This window comes from Triturus cristatus, chromosome 7 (assembly GCF_964204655.1).
Source record: "Triturus cristatus chromosome 7, aTriCri1.1, whole genome shotgun sequence".
Lineage (NCBI taxonomy): Eukaryota > Metazoa > Chordata > Amphibia > Caudata > Salamandridae > Triturus > Triturus cristatus.
The window spans coordinates 494,173,375-494,189,575 of NC_140590.1; the positions used below are offsets into that span (position 1 = coordinate 494,173,375).

The 16,201-nt window shown below is 43.3% G+C and overlaps 1 protein-coding gene across 4 annotated transcripts in view; it reads left to right on the plus strand.

The window, feature by feature from the left end:
• OGFOD3 (2-oxoglutarate and iron dependent oxygenase domain containing 3) overlaps positions 1–16,201 on the plus strand; it is a 1,085,915-nt gene that overhangs the window by 591,002 nt on the left and 478,712 nt on the right. The gene's annotated exons all lie outside the window — the stretch shown is intronic.

Consider the following 16,201-nt stretch of genomic DNA (forward strand, 5'->3'; position numbering starts at 1 on the left):
GTGGTGTCGGCTGCTGAGAGGGCCTCAGCGGGACTCTGAGCGGGCACATCCGTGACCACGGCATCTACGTGAGCGGTTGCGCTGAGGTCGGGGACCGGGGGGTCCCTGTCGGGCGCCACCCCCAGCAGCATTCCTGGGTGATGAATTATGTGCACTGACTTGTAGGGGGCACTCCTCCGTGGCCCAAGTCCAGGCCTCCTCAGGGGTGTCAAAGAATAGGGTCCTGTTGGAATGCACCACGTGCAGGCGTGCCGGGAAGAGGAGCTTGTACTGGATGTTAAGAGCGCGGAGCTTCTGCTTGACCTCCCCAAACGAACGGCGCTGACCCTGGACCTCGCGAGTGTAATCAGGGATAATCATGATGGTATGATTGTCGTATTTGAGGCATTGCTGCTTGTGGGCCTCGGCCAGAACAGAGTTACGATCCTTGAAATTGAGAATCCTCATTATGACCGGTCTGGGAGGTGCCCCCAGGGGCGGCTTGGCAGCAAGGGAGCGGTGCACACGCTCAATTGTAAACCACAGGGAGAGGGAGCCTTCAGGGATCCAGGAGCGCCGCCACCTCTTCACAAAGTTCGCCGACCGGCCCTGCTCCGCTCCCTCCAGAAATCCCACCAGGCGGAGGTTGTTGCGACGGGACCTGTTTTCAGTGTCTTCTGCCTGCCGGTGCAGCTCCTGGGTGTGGGATTGGAGGCGAGCGAGCTGTCCTTTGAGTTGTTGATGGTCATCTTCCACGGTGGAGATTCGGAATTCAGTTTCTTTAATCAGAGCCGTGGCGTTCCGAAGGTCCTGCCGGAGGAGAGTGACATCCACCCGGACCTCAGCAATCTTGCCCTCTACGGAGGACTGTGAGGCATGGATAGCTTGAAGGATGGTAGATAGGTCTGCAGCAGGTGAGGCATCCTTATCCGCATCTCCACCAGATGCCCCCGAGTCTGTGGTGCTGAAACGATCCATTTTTGTCTGGGTGGCAGGGGTTTTGGCGGTTTGGGTGCGACCCATGGCCACAAGTCTGCAGGACAGGGGATCCAGTCACGCTTCTGACATGGTCCCTGGAGCAGGGGCCGTAGGTCAAGGCAGCGGCAGGGGGCAATGGACGAGGCCCCTGTGAGACCCAACGCCGCACGGTACACGCGGCCGACTGTGCCTCCAGCAGCGGGATCCCACGTCCACGCAACAGAATAGATGTCCGACTCCAGAATTCGCAGCAGGGTCAGAGGCCACTCCGGGCGCCAAGAGAACCACAGTTCAGGAACAGGGGGATGGCAGGGGCAGCTGTTCTCCTCCAGGGCCCCACGCCGCTCGCTACATGCAGCCGAGTCCACCCCCCTGGCTGCACCCTCCAAGCAGTGGCGACGCAAGAGAGGTAGGAGGATCAATTGAGGGCGGGCAGGGGGGCGTCAGGGGGGAGGCTCCACCTAGGACCTCACACCACGTGATAAATGCGGCCGGACACCCACTCCCCCAAGCCACAACACCCAGGGGGGCAATACGGCCGCAGCTCGACACCAAGGGCAGCAAAAGCAGCAAGAGAGTCGCTGCAGCTGAGGGCCTAAAGACGGCTCAGGAAAGACCACAGGGGGATGGAGCAGAGGGCCGCGGGGGGCTCATACCAGGAAGAGCGTGCTGTCCTTTGGGTACAACCGAGTCCACCGGCCGCAGGCCTCGTCCCCCCCGGAGTGTTACAGGGACCCCGAGGGAGTGGCACAGGAGCAGCACCGGGTTCCGTTAAGCCAGGCAGGCGCAGCGAATCAAGGTAGGTAGGGAGAAACAGGGTGTCAACCCCCAAACTACAGCATCCAGGGTCCAAGTCACCTTCAGAACGGGCGGTCCATGCGTGTGGGGGGCCTCCTGCAATACAGTCACAGTGGGGCCCCCAAGGGAGTGGCACAGGAGCAGCACCAGGGGACTGTTAGGCGATGCAGGTGCAGCAAACCATGGTAGATAGGGAGATACAGTGGGCCAACTCTCAAGTTGCAGCATCCAGGGCCCAAATCGCCTTAAGGGCGGTAATCTCTGCGTGTGGGGGGGCCACGCACAACACAGTCAAAGTAGGGGACCCAAGGGAAAGCCGTACAGGAGCAGCACTGGGGTCCGTTAGGCCGCGCAGGCGCAACCAACCATGACAAGCAGGGAGACACAACAGGCCAACTCCCAAACTTCATTGTCCAGAGCCCAAATCACCTGCAGGGCGGGCGGTCCGTGCGTGCGGGGGGCCTTCCACACCACAGTCACAGAGAAGTAGGGCAGAGGGTTGCAGGGGGCCCCGTCCCAGGGAGCGTGGACCGTCCACCGGTACTGCCGGATCCACTCGCCTCAGGCCTCGCCCCCCAACCCAGATTTATGACTGGGGTGAGTGTCTGAAAAGTTTCAGCGCTCCGTCCATCATCTCCTTGTGTTTGCTTTGTTTGCCCTAAGGTGGCAGGGTATGCCCAGACGTGGGTCTCTTTCTCACTTTGCCACTAGATTCATGCTAGCCTGGCTGATGAGGTCTGTTAGCCCGAAACCGGTCTCAGGATGCTTGTTTCCGGTCCAGGGAAGACATGGTTTGGCAGTTTGGTCTGACTGTTCCCATGAGGCACAGGATCAAGACTGATTTGCATATAGCTGTGTCTGAACTGACGTGGTGAAGTGAGCTAAAGAACGATGATGGATTCATACCAGATCTGGGACTGGTGGTGAGTGTCTGAAAAGTTTCAGCGCTCTGTCTATCATCTCCTTGTGTTTGCATTGACTGTAGACTCTCACAGTTTGCATTGCCACTCACCACAAGCTGACTTCATACATCTAGCATGGTGTTGTCTCAAAGATGCAGCCTTCTGGACCTAGATCTTTAACATTGTGCATGACATTGCTGACACAGCACTTCCTGCAACACTGCTGATCGGGCTGCTCAGGTATGTGAAGGATGTGGCCCACAGTACCTGCAGGCTTGTTGCCGTGCTAGTCTAATTGGCCAAACATAGGGAAGCAATGCATTGGGACAGGTAGCGAGCCCCCACAACCCAAGCATGGTTCGAAAATGTCTCTTATTGTCAAGAGCAATTGTCCACATTTTGGGAACGTATGCAATTAAGGTCCCGCCCTAGAGATATTTGGGAACCCTTTACCAACTACCTTCACCTGAGAGACCCGACCTCCCCCACGACTGCGGAACACCCGCCGGACAAATAGGATGCTAATATAGGGTCTACACTTCCCTCAAATAGGGGCTCACCCTCGCACTTCTCGACCCTCAGTCCTAAATATTGGTCAATGTTAAAGATACTATGTCTACGGTTATTCTGGGGAGCCACTGGGTCTGTGATGGGACTGCAATGGGATTGTACAATCTTTTCCAGCTAATTTGCAAGTCCTATGTGTATATACCTACTTGTGTTGTGTGCAGCTTGATATCTGATGCTTGTTAATACTATATCAGATGCCAACTGCCAATAAATAATTTTTTTTTTTTTTTTAAACCAGCAGAACAGGTTCAGAAAGCCAAGAGGGTGAAGTCAAAAAGTTCGGGGATGGCCCTCTAGAAAGGGTCAAGTCCATCATAGCCCCCCTCTAGCCAAAAGCCAAGGTACACTAATGAATACCTTGATGGGAGTCCCTGCTTAGGCAATAGAACATGGATGAAGGCCCTGTCATGCAGGGGCACTTGTCAGCTCTACGTTACTTTGAACTCAGTTGGATCCTTCTGTCTACACTCTCCTGACCCAAGGGAACCCTTTCTTCTTATCTGTGGACCCAATCTGTGCAACACCTAATCTTAACATGCTCATAAATACATCCCAGTGGGCAGACATTGTCACCATGGCCAGAAAAGTAATGTGGCCCACTTGACCCCATGGGTCAGACTTCTGTCCCCAATCCCCCCAAAACTTTGCCTATAGGGACAGTAACCAATAGAGGCCACTGACAGCTGTGAGTGTCAAGAGCCGGGCCTCAGACAATCCCAGGTTCTATGACCTCTGAGGTTTCTCAGAGCGGGGGGGGGGTCAACAGCCCTAGGTGTTAGGCATCCTACTTCCACTCTCCTTCCCTCAAATCCAGGGAAGGTAGCATAAGACTGGCCACTCAGCCCAGGGTGTGTACCCTGGGTCGGAAAAGGCGCCTGGCGAGCCGGGACTTCCAGTGGGCAACCACTACCCATCTCAAGGGGGACACACTTAGTATCATGCAAGGGGCCTGCCTGGTGTAGTTCTCTAACCCTCTGTCTCTGTGACAGGACATGGAGCACCTCCTGGTCAGAAGTGGCCTCACCAGGGTCAGTCTTGGCATGCTCTATTCTCAGAGCTGGCAACCCCCTCCCACCTGCTCCACTGGGGGGAACCTGAACAAACCTTCTTCGAGTCACTACCAGGTACCTTCTTATGGACTGGTATTGAGCCAGTGGTCACATCCTTAGCAAGCTTCCTGGGACAGTGAGCTTACTATCCATCAGGTGTTGGTGCAAATCTGAAAACGAAATACTGAACATGCGCTCTCTAGGAATTAAATTGTACAGCCCCTTGTAATCCTTCACATGACTGCCCTTTACCCAACCATCCAGTGCCTTGAAGAAAAAATCTACACAATCCACACAGGACTGATGAGCCAGCTTCTGGCTGTCTCTAAATCGTTGCCTATACTTTTCTGGGGTGAGACAATATTTCCAGTCAGGGTCTTCCTCCATGGGTAGGTACCTCATCCTGTATCACTTTTCATATCCCTAGTGAGGGGCATCCCTCCCCTCACTAGGGATATGCATCCAAAGGCTAGACACCCCCAATACTCCTCAAGGATCCTATTCATCTACAATGCTACCTCATAAGCTTCAAACCATTTGTCAATGTCTTTCCTCACAACAAAGTCAGGCACCAGACTTTTAGGAAAGTGCACCCTCTTGTCTCCAGAGGGCACTGTAGGTACACTGCCACCAACATTGCTGAACTGTGCCTGCCTGGCCTTGATGCCCAACTACGTAAGACTCAGTTTGAGCCAAAAATATTTTTCTCTCTTCCATGGCCAGATTTGCCGCCTCTAAGGCCATCCCAGCCTCAACCTTTCCTCTACCTTGAGTAGGCCATCTCCAGCCTAAGCTCCCTTTCAGCCTTCCTGTCCACCAGCTCCTCTGGGGACAGGCCTTGAGAAGACACACTGCTCTTTGCTTTGGAAGTGATTTCCAATTAGGAAAAGAGTTATTCCTTTCAGCTGACTGCTGCATCTCAGGGCTGATATCCAGCTCTTTTGCTTCCCTTCCCACATCATTCCTTCTGTTGCTGTAACTAGTTACTGGTGAACTTCTGCCGAGGCCATCAGCGCCTTTTGGAGCTCCACTTTCCTGGTGCTGTTCTTAGCTGGCAGTCTCCTCTCCTTGCAGAACTCCTTGAGTTGGGACACAGTGTAGTCCTTTATCTTGGCCAGCTCATACCCCATCCTTGCAGGTGTGGTTTCAGGCACAACAGTCTAGTACAATCAGAGAGACTTTCGAAAAATGACAAAGACCAATCAAGGAGAAATGTAAAACTTGAATTGGTCTTAATTTATTTATCTGGGCTTTTCTGTGTAAGACATTTCACTGTATGGCACTGCACAAACACACGTCCAATTCCTCACCGCTGATCACTAATGTAAGAAATTTGATTACTGGTTGAGGTGGGTGAAACCCTACTCAAGCAGCAACCACAATCCTTGTCAGGGAGAAGTTACAAGAGAACTCCAAATTAACTTGTGCTCAACCCTCTGGAGGCTTGGCATAGAGCTATCAGGATTAACTTAGAAGCAGTGCGTAAAGTATTTGTACAGCACTTCAAACAGTAATAAAGTGAATACACAGCACAAACAATTCCATACCCATGGAGAAAAATAGAGTCAATTTGAATTTAAAAAATGGGACCAGAACAACAAAAATCCAATCGGTAGAACTGGAGATATGCAATTTTAAAGATTTCTGTGAAAATATCGCCAAAAAGCACAAAGCACCAACTGTGGATATCTGGTCGCGTTAGATTGAGACAAAGTCACAAGTTCAGGTTGACCTTAATTGAGCGCGGGCCGGCTACAAGGACCTAGTTATGCCTGCTGAACAAGAGTTCCTTAATTCCTGGTTGCGGAGCATTGCTGAGTCCTGTGTGGAGGATGCGTCGCGCCACGGTGATTCCTAGACACTGCAATTCGAGTTCCTGCGCCATCGTTGCGGATTCCGTCTACGAGGGTCTCATAGTGTGAAGTCCTGTGTCGAGATTTTTCTTGTAGCAGCTAGTTCCGAGAAGCTCCAGACAGTGATGCAAAGTCCTTGCGTCGGGGAAAACCACACAGCAGAAGAGATGTGTTGATTCTGCCGGGTTGTGTCGCACAGTAGAGAAGATATGCTGGTTCTGTTGACACCAAAAAGGGGCTGGCAGAGCACCTTCAGGCCCACTTCCAAGGGTCCAGGACTAGAGTGGCAGCACTTTGTGTTGCCACCCTAGAATGCACAGATGGCAGAGTCCAGGTGCAGGGTTAAAAGTTGTTGAAGCCTTCTGTCCATGTGGTTCTAGTCCGGAGGCCAGCCAACTGCCCTTGGAGTCCAGTCGCGGCTGCTGCAGGTAAAAGTGATGGGGCAGTGGGGCCGAGTAGGGGGGATTTTGAGTGACGACCCTGAGGTAAAATTAAATAAATAAATACATTTCCCTCGTGGTCGTCTCTTGAAATGCCCCCCACCTGGCCCCACCGATCTTACCTGTAGCGGCTGCTGAAGTCACTCTGGGGTCCTGGGCTCAACAGATGCAGGTCAAATTCTTCTCATCCAAGCAAGAGCGAAGCAAGGCATCAGTCCTTAAGTGCAGCAGTCCAGCAGAGTCCTTTCTGCAGCACAGCAGCCCTTCCTGGTAGAATCCACAGGTCTAGATGTGTACTGAAGAGTGGGTCTGAGGTCCAGTATTTATACCTGGTCCCCATTTTGAAGTAGAGGAAGCTTCTAGAGGTCTCCATCCACCTGAGGTATCAGGCATTCCCTTCCTCCCTGTTCTGGACCAGCTTATCTAGGGTCACAAAAGACTAGAGTCAAACGCTTTGTGAGACTGCGCAGGCAGATTTTTGTGACGTGCAACTTTGGTAGATGACAACGCCTCCCCCTCGTTTATTCAGAGTGGCCCATCCTGCCAACAACTATCTTCCCTTTGTTTCAATGTCTGGGAGCAATACACATAGATCAACTGACATCTACACCTACTCATGTGACCAAGGATCAGACTGCAGGCACCAAATGGTTAGGACAAAGTAAATGCCAACTTTGTAAAAGTGAACTCTTCAGAATTGTGACCTAAAATCTGACTTTACCATTGAAGAGGACTTTTAATTACTCTTTAGACACCCAACTTGACCTGTCTACCTGCTCCCAGTTGGAAGATGCAGCTTATTGAATGTACTAAGGTAACCTCCATGTTACCATTTGAGTAGTTTCAGTAGTGATAAACAAATCTAAGAGTTTTTCACTATGATGACATGTAAAACTTACAGTTATATGTCCTACTGTTTAAATACACTGCGCCCTGCCCTTTCGGCTTCTTAAGGCCTTCCCTAGGTTGACTTATATGTAATAAAAAATAAGGTTTGGCCCTGACATAAGGTATATTTGCTAGGCTGAAATGGCAGCTAAAAACTACACACACAGGCTGCAGTGGCAGTCCTGAGACAGGGTTAAAGGGCTACTTAAGTCAGGGCACAATGAGTGCTGCAGGCCCGCTTGGATTATTGAATTTAGAGGCCCTGGGTACATGTACTATCACTTTACTAAAGACTTACAAGTAAATTAAATGTGCCAATTGGGTGTGCGCATATTCTACCACATTTAAAGGAGAGCACACTAGCACCTAAGCTGTGATTAGCAGTGGTAAAGTGCGCTGAGTCTTACAAGCCAAAATGTTTGGGGATGATCCTGCAGAAAGGGCCACGTCTAACACGTCAGCAAAAAGGTACACTGTTCCACATTACACTTTATTTTCTTTCTTTATGTATTGTGAAACCTACATAGCAATACATGTCAATATAAAAAGAAGGGCACTCCTTAGAAAACATGTTTTAATTTTCCTTATAATGTGCTTTGTATTTACAATTGAACCAATAATAATACACACTGTTGAATAAAGCACATGTTAAATATTTGCACATTATCCCAAACAAAAGCACACATTTCTCAAAACATTGATAGACCAATTTTCAGTCTCAGGCAAACAATAAATGCTAAATGGATGATGGTCAGTTGCTTTAAATCTTTCACATAATTTTCAAAATCAGTGAATATTAGTAATTGCCATGTGTATTGTGGGCCTATGTTGCCATTTCACAGTTCAGGTGACAGTTATGGATCACTCTGTATGCAGCCTGGTGGTTGATAAATGTCACTAGAAACCCTTGATGGCTATGTAGACCAGTGATGATGTATTCCTGCTTTTGCTTTCTTAATCTATCTATCTATCTATCTATCTATCTATCTATCTATCTATCTATCTATCTATCTGTCTGTCTGTCTGTCTGTCTGTCTGTCTGTCTGTCTGTCTGTCTGTCTGTCTGTCTGTCTGTCTGTCTGTCTGTCTGTCTGTCTGTCTGTCTGTCTGTCTGTCTATAAAATCATACAAAGGAAACAGTGTACTGCCTATGGGCTCCTAAGCGCTGGTGGTGCCAGTGAGCAGTGCTGCGCCGAGCACTGCAATAAATCCAAGAAACGACTTCCCAGTACTGTTCAGAAAGCCACGGCACTCCAAGGAAGTTTTGTTATGTAAGATTTAATCCTTTGACTGTGGAGAAATACACATCAACATGTTTCAGAGTTTACTAGCCTTTGTCGCGATGCTGATTGTTTGTTACATGGTGCATGTATACAAAGAAACTGATGCTGACAATACAATAAATATAGTGAAAGGTCAAAATAAGTAATGGCACTCTCAACACCATTTTGGAGAGGCTTGTTGTGCATTTAAATTCAAGCAAACTGTGAAATAATTTTATGCATTATGTTGAACAAACACGAGTTATGCAGAGAATTACAATGTAATCAGGTTGAAATTCACATTATTTCATTAAGCCCCTAAGAGCAATCTAGTACTTAGTGAATCTTAATCAACAGTGATTGTTTATCTAATTTGGCCGACAACTTGTAATGGGAGTGTGATGCTACACTATTAAGTAAATACCATTGCATAAGTTTTTAGTGAACATTCTGGAATACAGCTCCAGTGGTGATTTACATGTTATAAACAAATCAGAATACCAGTACTTAATATTATACATGCCTTGTTATTTTTGCACCTTACCCCAGTGGGCTAATTATCACCATGAGTTTCAAATCAACAAACTTTTGGCATTTCTCTTTCTACTTAAAAAATAAAAGTGTGTAATAACAGTAGTACATGAATGTGGAGGAGTACAAGCGTTTATGCAGTGTTTAAAAGCGAGAATTACAAGGAAAATAAATCATGTCAATTCAAAATAAAACCAATAAAAGAAATGCTCAGTGTAGGATGTGTTAAGCCCCAGTGGACTACAAATGCTGACAAAATGTTCACCTTAAGTTATCTATAAACATAAGGGGCTATCCAGGCTAGCATGTCAATAATGACTTGGCCATCAAAGTATAAATTGTAAGTGAAGACCAAAACGGTAATCAGACGCACTGGCACAGTGATACAGTACGTAAAGATGGTAGTGAATTTCTATCATAGATGGAGTTACACTGTCTGTCTTCCACTGCAGTGCCTTCTGGCTGCGTCTATGTAAAAAAAATACACATAAAAAAAAATGTTAAGATGGTGGAACCAATAATGATCTCAAAGATTGCAGCTCAGGCTAGTAGGTGTGTCAGAGGTGGACGCACAGCGCTTCGTCAATATTCAAGCCAAACGGTTCCTTGCTATCCATCTTTAAGATATACATGGATTCCAACCCCCTGAACTCCCTTTCTTTATCCCTTCCTCTCAGTTTCTTGGGTACACTGTCAATGGCACTGTAAGTGAGTAGTTTATGATCCCCATCATGCACCTGCTGAAAATGGTGAGCTACAGGGTCATTAATATCTGTGTTTTTAATTGCTCGCAGATGTTGGACTACCGGTTTGTGCAATGGCACTATGGTGCTTCCAATGTAGACCTTAGGGCAGGGGCAGGACAGGGCATAGCCCGCAAACTCTGTTTTGCAATTAAGTGTCTTTCTTGTTTTGATGGTCTTTTGGAAGGGTGTGTGCTGTTCACTGATATTCTTGCCATTAACGCGTGCTGTGCATTTTTGGCAATGTTTAAAACTTCGTCTCGGTTTAAGACATTGTTTTTTGGCAGTATTCACTTCGCTCTTGACTAGAAAGTCCCTCATAGACCCTTTCTAAAGGTGATTTGTGGTCTGGTAGTTATGCTGCAACACCATAAGCATTGAGAATGCTAGGAGAAATAGTCCTTCAGCGATCTCAATATTATCAAGCATAAAATCAGCATTTTCTCATTAGGAGGAATATCAGCAAAATAATAATGATAAATGGAACTCATCTGAAGTTCAAGAAATGGTACAAACACATCCACATTTTGTGAACATGACTATGAGAATGGCACTACAAGTCCAAGATGACGCAACAAGAGAAGTAAATAACATGAGATAATAAATTCAGTATTAATTATTGTTACAAAGCTCATTAAATAACTACCTATAGACTTTGCCATAGATGCATATTTAGTGCAATATAGATATAGATTAATCAATTGTTCGAAATATATTTTTTAATATTTTTGAATTGTTGAACTGATCCAACAAGGCCGTTGGTAATCTATACGTTGGATATAAATAGCAGCACTGAAAAAAACTCACATATTTGCCGTGATCAAGACTGTACCGGTTGAAACGCATTGTTGTTTTTTATTTTCTTTTGTCATTTTTCTCCAATTAATTAGATTTTGAATAAGTATCCAGGAGTGCCACCCATTTTGTTTGAAATAAATATATATATCTAGCACTATTGAGCATCATAAGTAGTACAATGTCAGTCATACTTTACTAGCAATTAAAGTTTGATTTGCTTAACGATAATTTTCCCTTTCACTGCCATATATCGAAATAAATTTCAGATACAGTTATCTGTGCAATTATATTAATGGCCTAAGAAATGGTCCCTGGAAGAATCATAAAAAATAAGCATCGCTAAGTGTCATAAGTTAGACGCCCATGAAACTCTATTCAAATATTCAACCAGCAACCTACCATCAAATTCCTTTCAGTTAAATATTTTTTATTGGATATAAGAAAACACAGGGTTACAAATATAAACTAGTCAATAATGTTCAAAATATAAGCATACAAACGTATAAAAAAAATAGTAACTGCATAAGAGGATAATTATACATAAAAGGTTACAGAGTATATAAACATTTATAATAACGTGCCTAAAATGGAGATACATAAAAAAGGAAAAAGAAAGCATACCTAAGGAATAAGATATAAAACTAGGATATTACAGTGGTATACAGAGAGCCTGTGTGAATGCTAGAATGAATACAATATTTAAAGAGGAAAGTAATTTTTTATAGAGGAAAGAAACAAGAAAAAATAGAGAGAGAAAACGAGAAAAAAAAAACGAGTAAAGAAGAGAGAAGAAAGAAAGGAAGGGAAGGAGAACTCAGTAATAAGGATAGAATTGGATTATAATGATAATGACAGAAAAGTTGTAAAAGGTGTAGCCATAGTAAATCAGATTTAATATGGAGGTGGATAGAAGAATGAGGAATAGAGGCAATTCTATGTTCGTCACATATATAGTTCCACCAATGTAAAAAGGATAATTTAGAATTGTCTTTCCAGCAGGTTAATATGACTTTAAAAGCCACAGCAAGAAATAAATCAAATAAAGGATATGCGGGGTTAACTTGAGCCAAATCAGGCGACATAGTGCCTAAAAATACATTATGAATACTAAGTTGTATTTTATAAGAGAAAATCAGGGTACACTTTGACCATATAGCAGTCCAAAATGCATAAACCTTAGGACAATAGAACAATAAGTGCAATAAAGAACCTTCAGCATTAAGACAAGACCAACAAAATGGTGAAGCAGAGTGGTTAAACTTATGAAACCAAATGGGAGTAATGACAACTCTATTATAAACAAAGTATAAGGATTGTGTGATATTAGCAGCTTTGGAAGTCTTGAATATTTTCTGCCAAAACTTATCCCATTGCGATATCGATAGTGTCAGAGAAAGGTCTTGTTCCCACTCTAGTTCAACCTTAGATTTATTCTGTGTGCCAACAGGAGTAGATAAAGATTTATAGATAAAAGAGGCACTAGGAGCAATTTCAGCAGAAATTGGATATAATGGAGTATCAGGAAGAAATGAAGTGGGAGTTGGTATAGAGAGGAATTTCTGTACACAACCCTGAAGTGTTAAAGCTAAAGTATTATACTGCTGAATACAGGAATCAGGTAATTGAAAAGATTCATGCAACTGATGGAAAGAAAGAATCACATTATTCACAAACATTTGATGTACATAAATAAGACCCTTTTCTTTCCATTGTTTGTAGTAAAATGATTTGTGACGAAACATAATGTATTTGTTAAACCAAAGTGATGACGCTAGAAAAGATTGTTAGTCATCCAAATTCATAAAGAAAAGTGTATGTAACAAAAATTGAGAATGTTTCAAAATAGGATATTTGGAAAGAAAAGTACAATTAGTCATGTGAACAACATCTCGAATTGAAAAATCATTTAACAATGAACATTCAACATTGACCCATGAAGGTTTAGGTGAATCCTGATAATCTTTAGACAAAGCATAAAATAGACGAATCAAAAAGGCATTATGATGTAAAGCAAAATCAGGGAATCTTACCCCCCCCCTCATTTTTAGGACGAATCAATTTAGACAGAGCAATACGTGCATGTTTGTTATTCCAGAGAAATTTAGTGCATAATGAATTAATCTGAGAGAAATAATATTTAGGGATTTTAAAAGGTAGCATAGACAATTTGAACAAAATCTGGGGGACAATCATCATTTTAATTGTATCAAGTCTACCCCACCAAGAGAGGAACAGAGGAGACCAAAGGTTTAACAAATTGGTAATTTTAAGTTTTAAGGCAGTAAAATTATGGGATAATGTGTCACGAATGTTGGGGGAGAACCATATGCCAAGATATTTAATTGTTTGGGGACACCAAGTGAAATTAGATAAGTCAAACATATACCTATAGCATGAAGGATTTAAGGGTAAGATCTCAGTTTTAGAAAAAATTTAATTTATAGCCAGAAACCTTAGCGAATGATGAAATTTCCTGCAAAACGGGGGGCAAGGAAGACACAGGATTGGACATATAAATAAGAACATCATCAGCATATGCATATGCAGACAATTTAATTTGTTGGGTCTTGAAACTAAAACCATTAATGAGAGGATTATTTCTAATACGTTCCAGAAAAGGCTCTAAGCATAACAAGAAAAGTAATGGTGAAAGGGGGCAGCCCTGACGAGTACCTCTTTGAAGGGAGTAATAAGGGGAAAAGAGACCATTAACAAAAATACATGCTTTTGGATTGCTATATAACAATTTAACATATGAAATAAACTTCGGTCCAAAACCAAACCATTGTAATGCGTGAAATAAGAACGCCCAGTTAACACGGTCGAAGGCTTTTTCTGCGTCCAGAGATAAAGCAGCAAGTGGGGCTGGATAATTTCTACTAAGAGCAAGAATATTAGAAAACATTCTGGCATTATCAGAAGCCAAACGACCTTTAACAAAGCCAACTTGGTCTGGTTTAATGAGAAGAGGGATAATTTTTTCTCAACGAGAAGCTAACATTTTTGCAAAAATTTTACAATCATAATTAATTAATGATATTGGACGAAAATTTTTGCAAAAGGAAGGGTCTTTATCTGGTTTAGGGATTACAATAATAAGGGCTTCCAAAAAAGAACCACAGGCTTGGGAATTGGATATGAAGGAATTAAAAAGTTCTAACAATTTGGGAGCAAAAATTGAGGAGAAAGTAGAAAATAATTAAACTGAGAAACCATCAGGGCCAGGAGCCTTCGCTTTTTTCAAAGATTTAATAGCATCCGTTAATTCTTGTAGAGAGATGTTGTTTTCAAGGGGTTCGAAACTATCCTGGGAAGTTTTGGGCTTGGGGATAGCTCGAAAAAAAGAAGTAAAATCATCTTCAGAGGGCGTGGTAGTTTCTGTATATAAGAGATTGTAGTATGATTGAAATGTGGAGATAATATCAGAATCCGATGAAAGGAGTGTGTTGTTTGATTCCGAATGAATGGGGCCAATAACTTTACGTTCTGATTTAATTTTTAGATAATTTGCTAACATTTTCCCAGCTTTGTTTTAACCTCCATCAAGCAACCTACAAGCATCCGTAGTGACTATTTTATTCAGGGTGGATTTAGCCTTAATTAATTCTTGTAGTGATGAGGGAGATTTAGAAGAATAATAATTATGTTCTAACGTTTTCAGAAGGGTTAGGGATTCTTTATATCTAGCATGCAGTAACTTTTTCTTCCTTGAGGAGTATGCAATAGTGAATGCTCTGAAGAAAGCTTTAAAGGCGTCCCAATTGTTGTGTACGGAAGTGTCTAAAGAATTATTAAAGGTAAAGAATTCCTTAATAAAAGAAGTTGCTTCTAGAATAAAGGAACGGTCCGATAGAAGGGAATTATTGAAACGCCATCTACCTTGTTTACATGTGGTGAGAGATAGGTCAATAAGGGTGGAGGTAGGAGCATGATCATATATAAATATGGATCCAATGTCAGAAGATTGGAGACATGGTAGCAGTGATTTGGAAACTAAAATATAATCAATACGAGATCTGGTATGATGGGCGGGTGAAAAGAAGGTAAATTCTAAGGTGTCTGGGTTACATGTTTTCCACGTATCAAATAATGGGCGAGAGGCGATGGCTGCTTGGAATGATTTGTGGGATTTGTCAGGTTTGAACTTGCAATTGGATTGCCTATCAGTAAACGGATCTAACCAATTATTAAAATCACCCCCAACCACAATATTAGAATTAGCAATTGACAATAGTTTCAGCTTTATAGAATGCCAGCATTCAGAATCTGGTTTAACAGGACCATAAATATTGAATTAAATGTTATTTGTCTTTTATTTATAATAACCTCTGCCAAAACCCACCGACCATCAGGATCACACTCTGACAAAATAATCTGTGCATTAATAGATTTATGAAACAATATAGCGACACCACCATGACGATCAATAGCAGGAGAAAAAACAATTTGATTAACCCAATGGCGTTTAAGTTTAAGGGATTCTTTGTCATTACAATGGGTTTCCTGTAAAAAAGCAACGTGGGTATTATGTTTAGCAAGATGAGATAATACCTTTTGACGCTTGACAGGATGACCAAGACCACGGACATTCCAAGAAGTCACATTAACCATAACTCTGGATGCAGGTAAACATGAGGGAACAGGAGTACAAGACTGCAAAATCGACAAGACAAAAAGAAGGAAAGACATTGTTCAATATGTAAAAAGAAAGACTTAATATTAGAAATAAGACAGGTACAGAAAAATCGGAATAAAGCTGAGTAAGAATGAGTAGATGAGAAGAAGAGAAAAACAAAAAGAGAAAGAGACAAAAGAGAAAAATAGATACATGAAAACAGATCAAGGAATAACATCCGGATCTGTAAAGAACAAAGAGACATCAAAGAAAGAGGAGCAAAGAGACGCCAGAGGACACAGACCACACCAATAAATATAGTAGAGGAAAGAGAAAAAGAGCCACATGAATATTGATATTATAAACCATCAGCAAAAACTTTAAATAAACCAATTAACTGAATACAATGTAACAATCCAGAAAAGAACAAGTCAAGGATTAGTATCCATGCCATGAGACGGGAAACTCTGAAGATAAAGTTTAAGTTTTTCCGGATCGTCAAATGAACGTGATCGTCCCTCATGCGTAATTTTGCAAAGACATGGATGAAGAATTCTATACTGGATGTTGAGACGTCTCATTTGTGAGCGTAAAGCAAGAAATTCTTTGCGACGAGCGTTGGTTGCATTGGAAATATCTTGCGATATGAAGAGAGGATGACCTGACCAAATAAGACGCCTTTTAAGTCTGACAGCTTTCAAAATATGCATCAGTTCAGTAAATTCAAGAAAGAGCATAATAATACCACGTGGTTTATTTGCAGCAGGACTTAATCGACCTAAGCGGTGTGCTCTT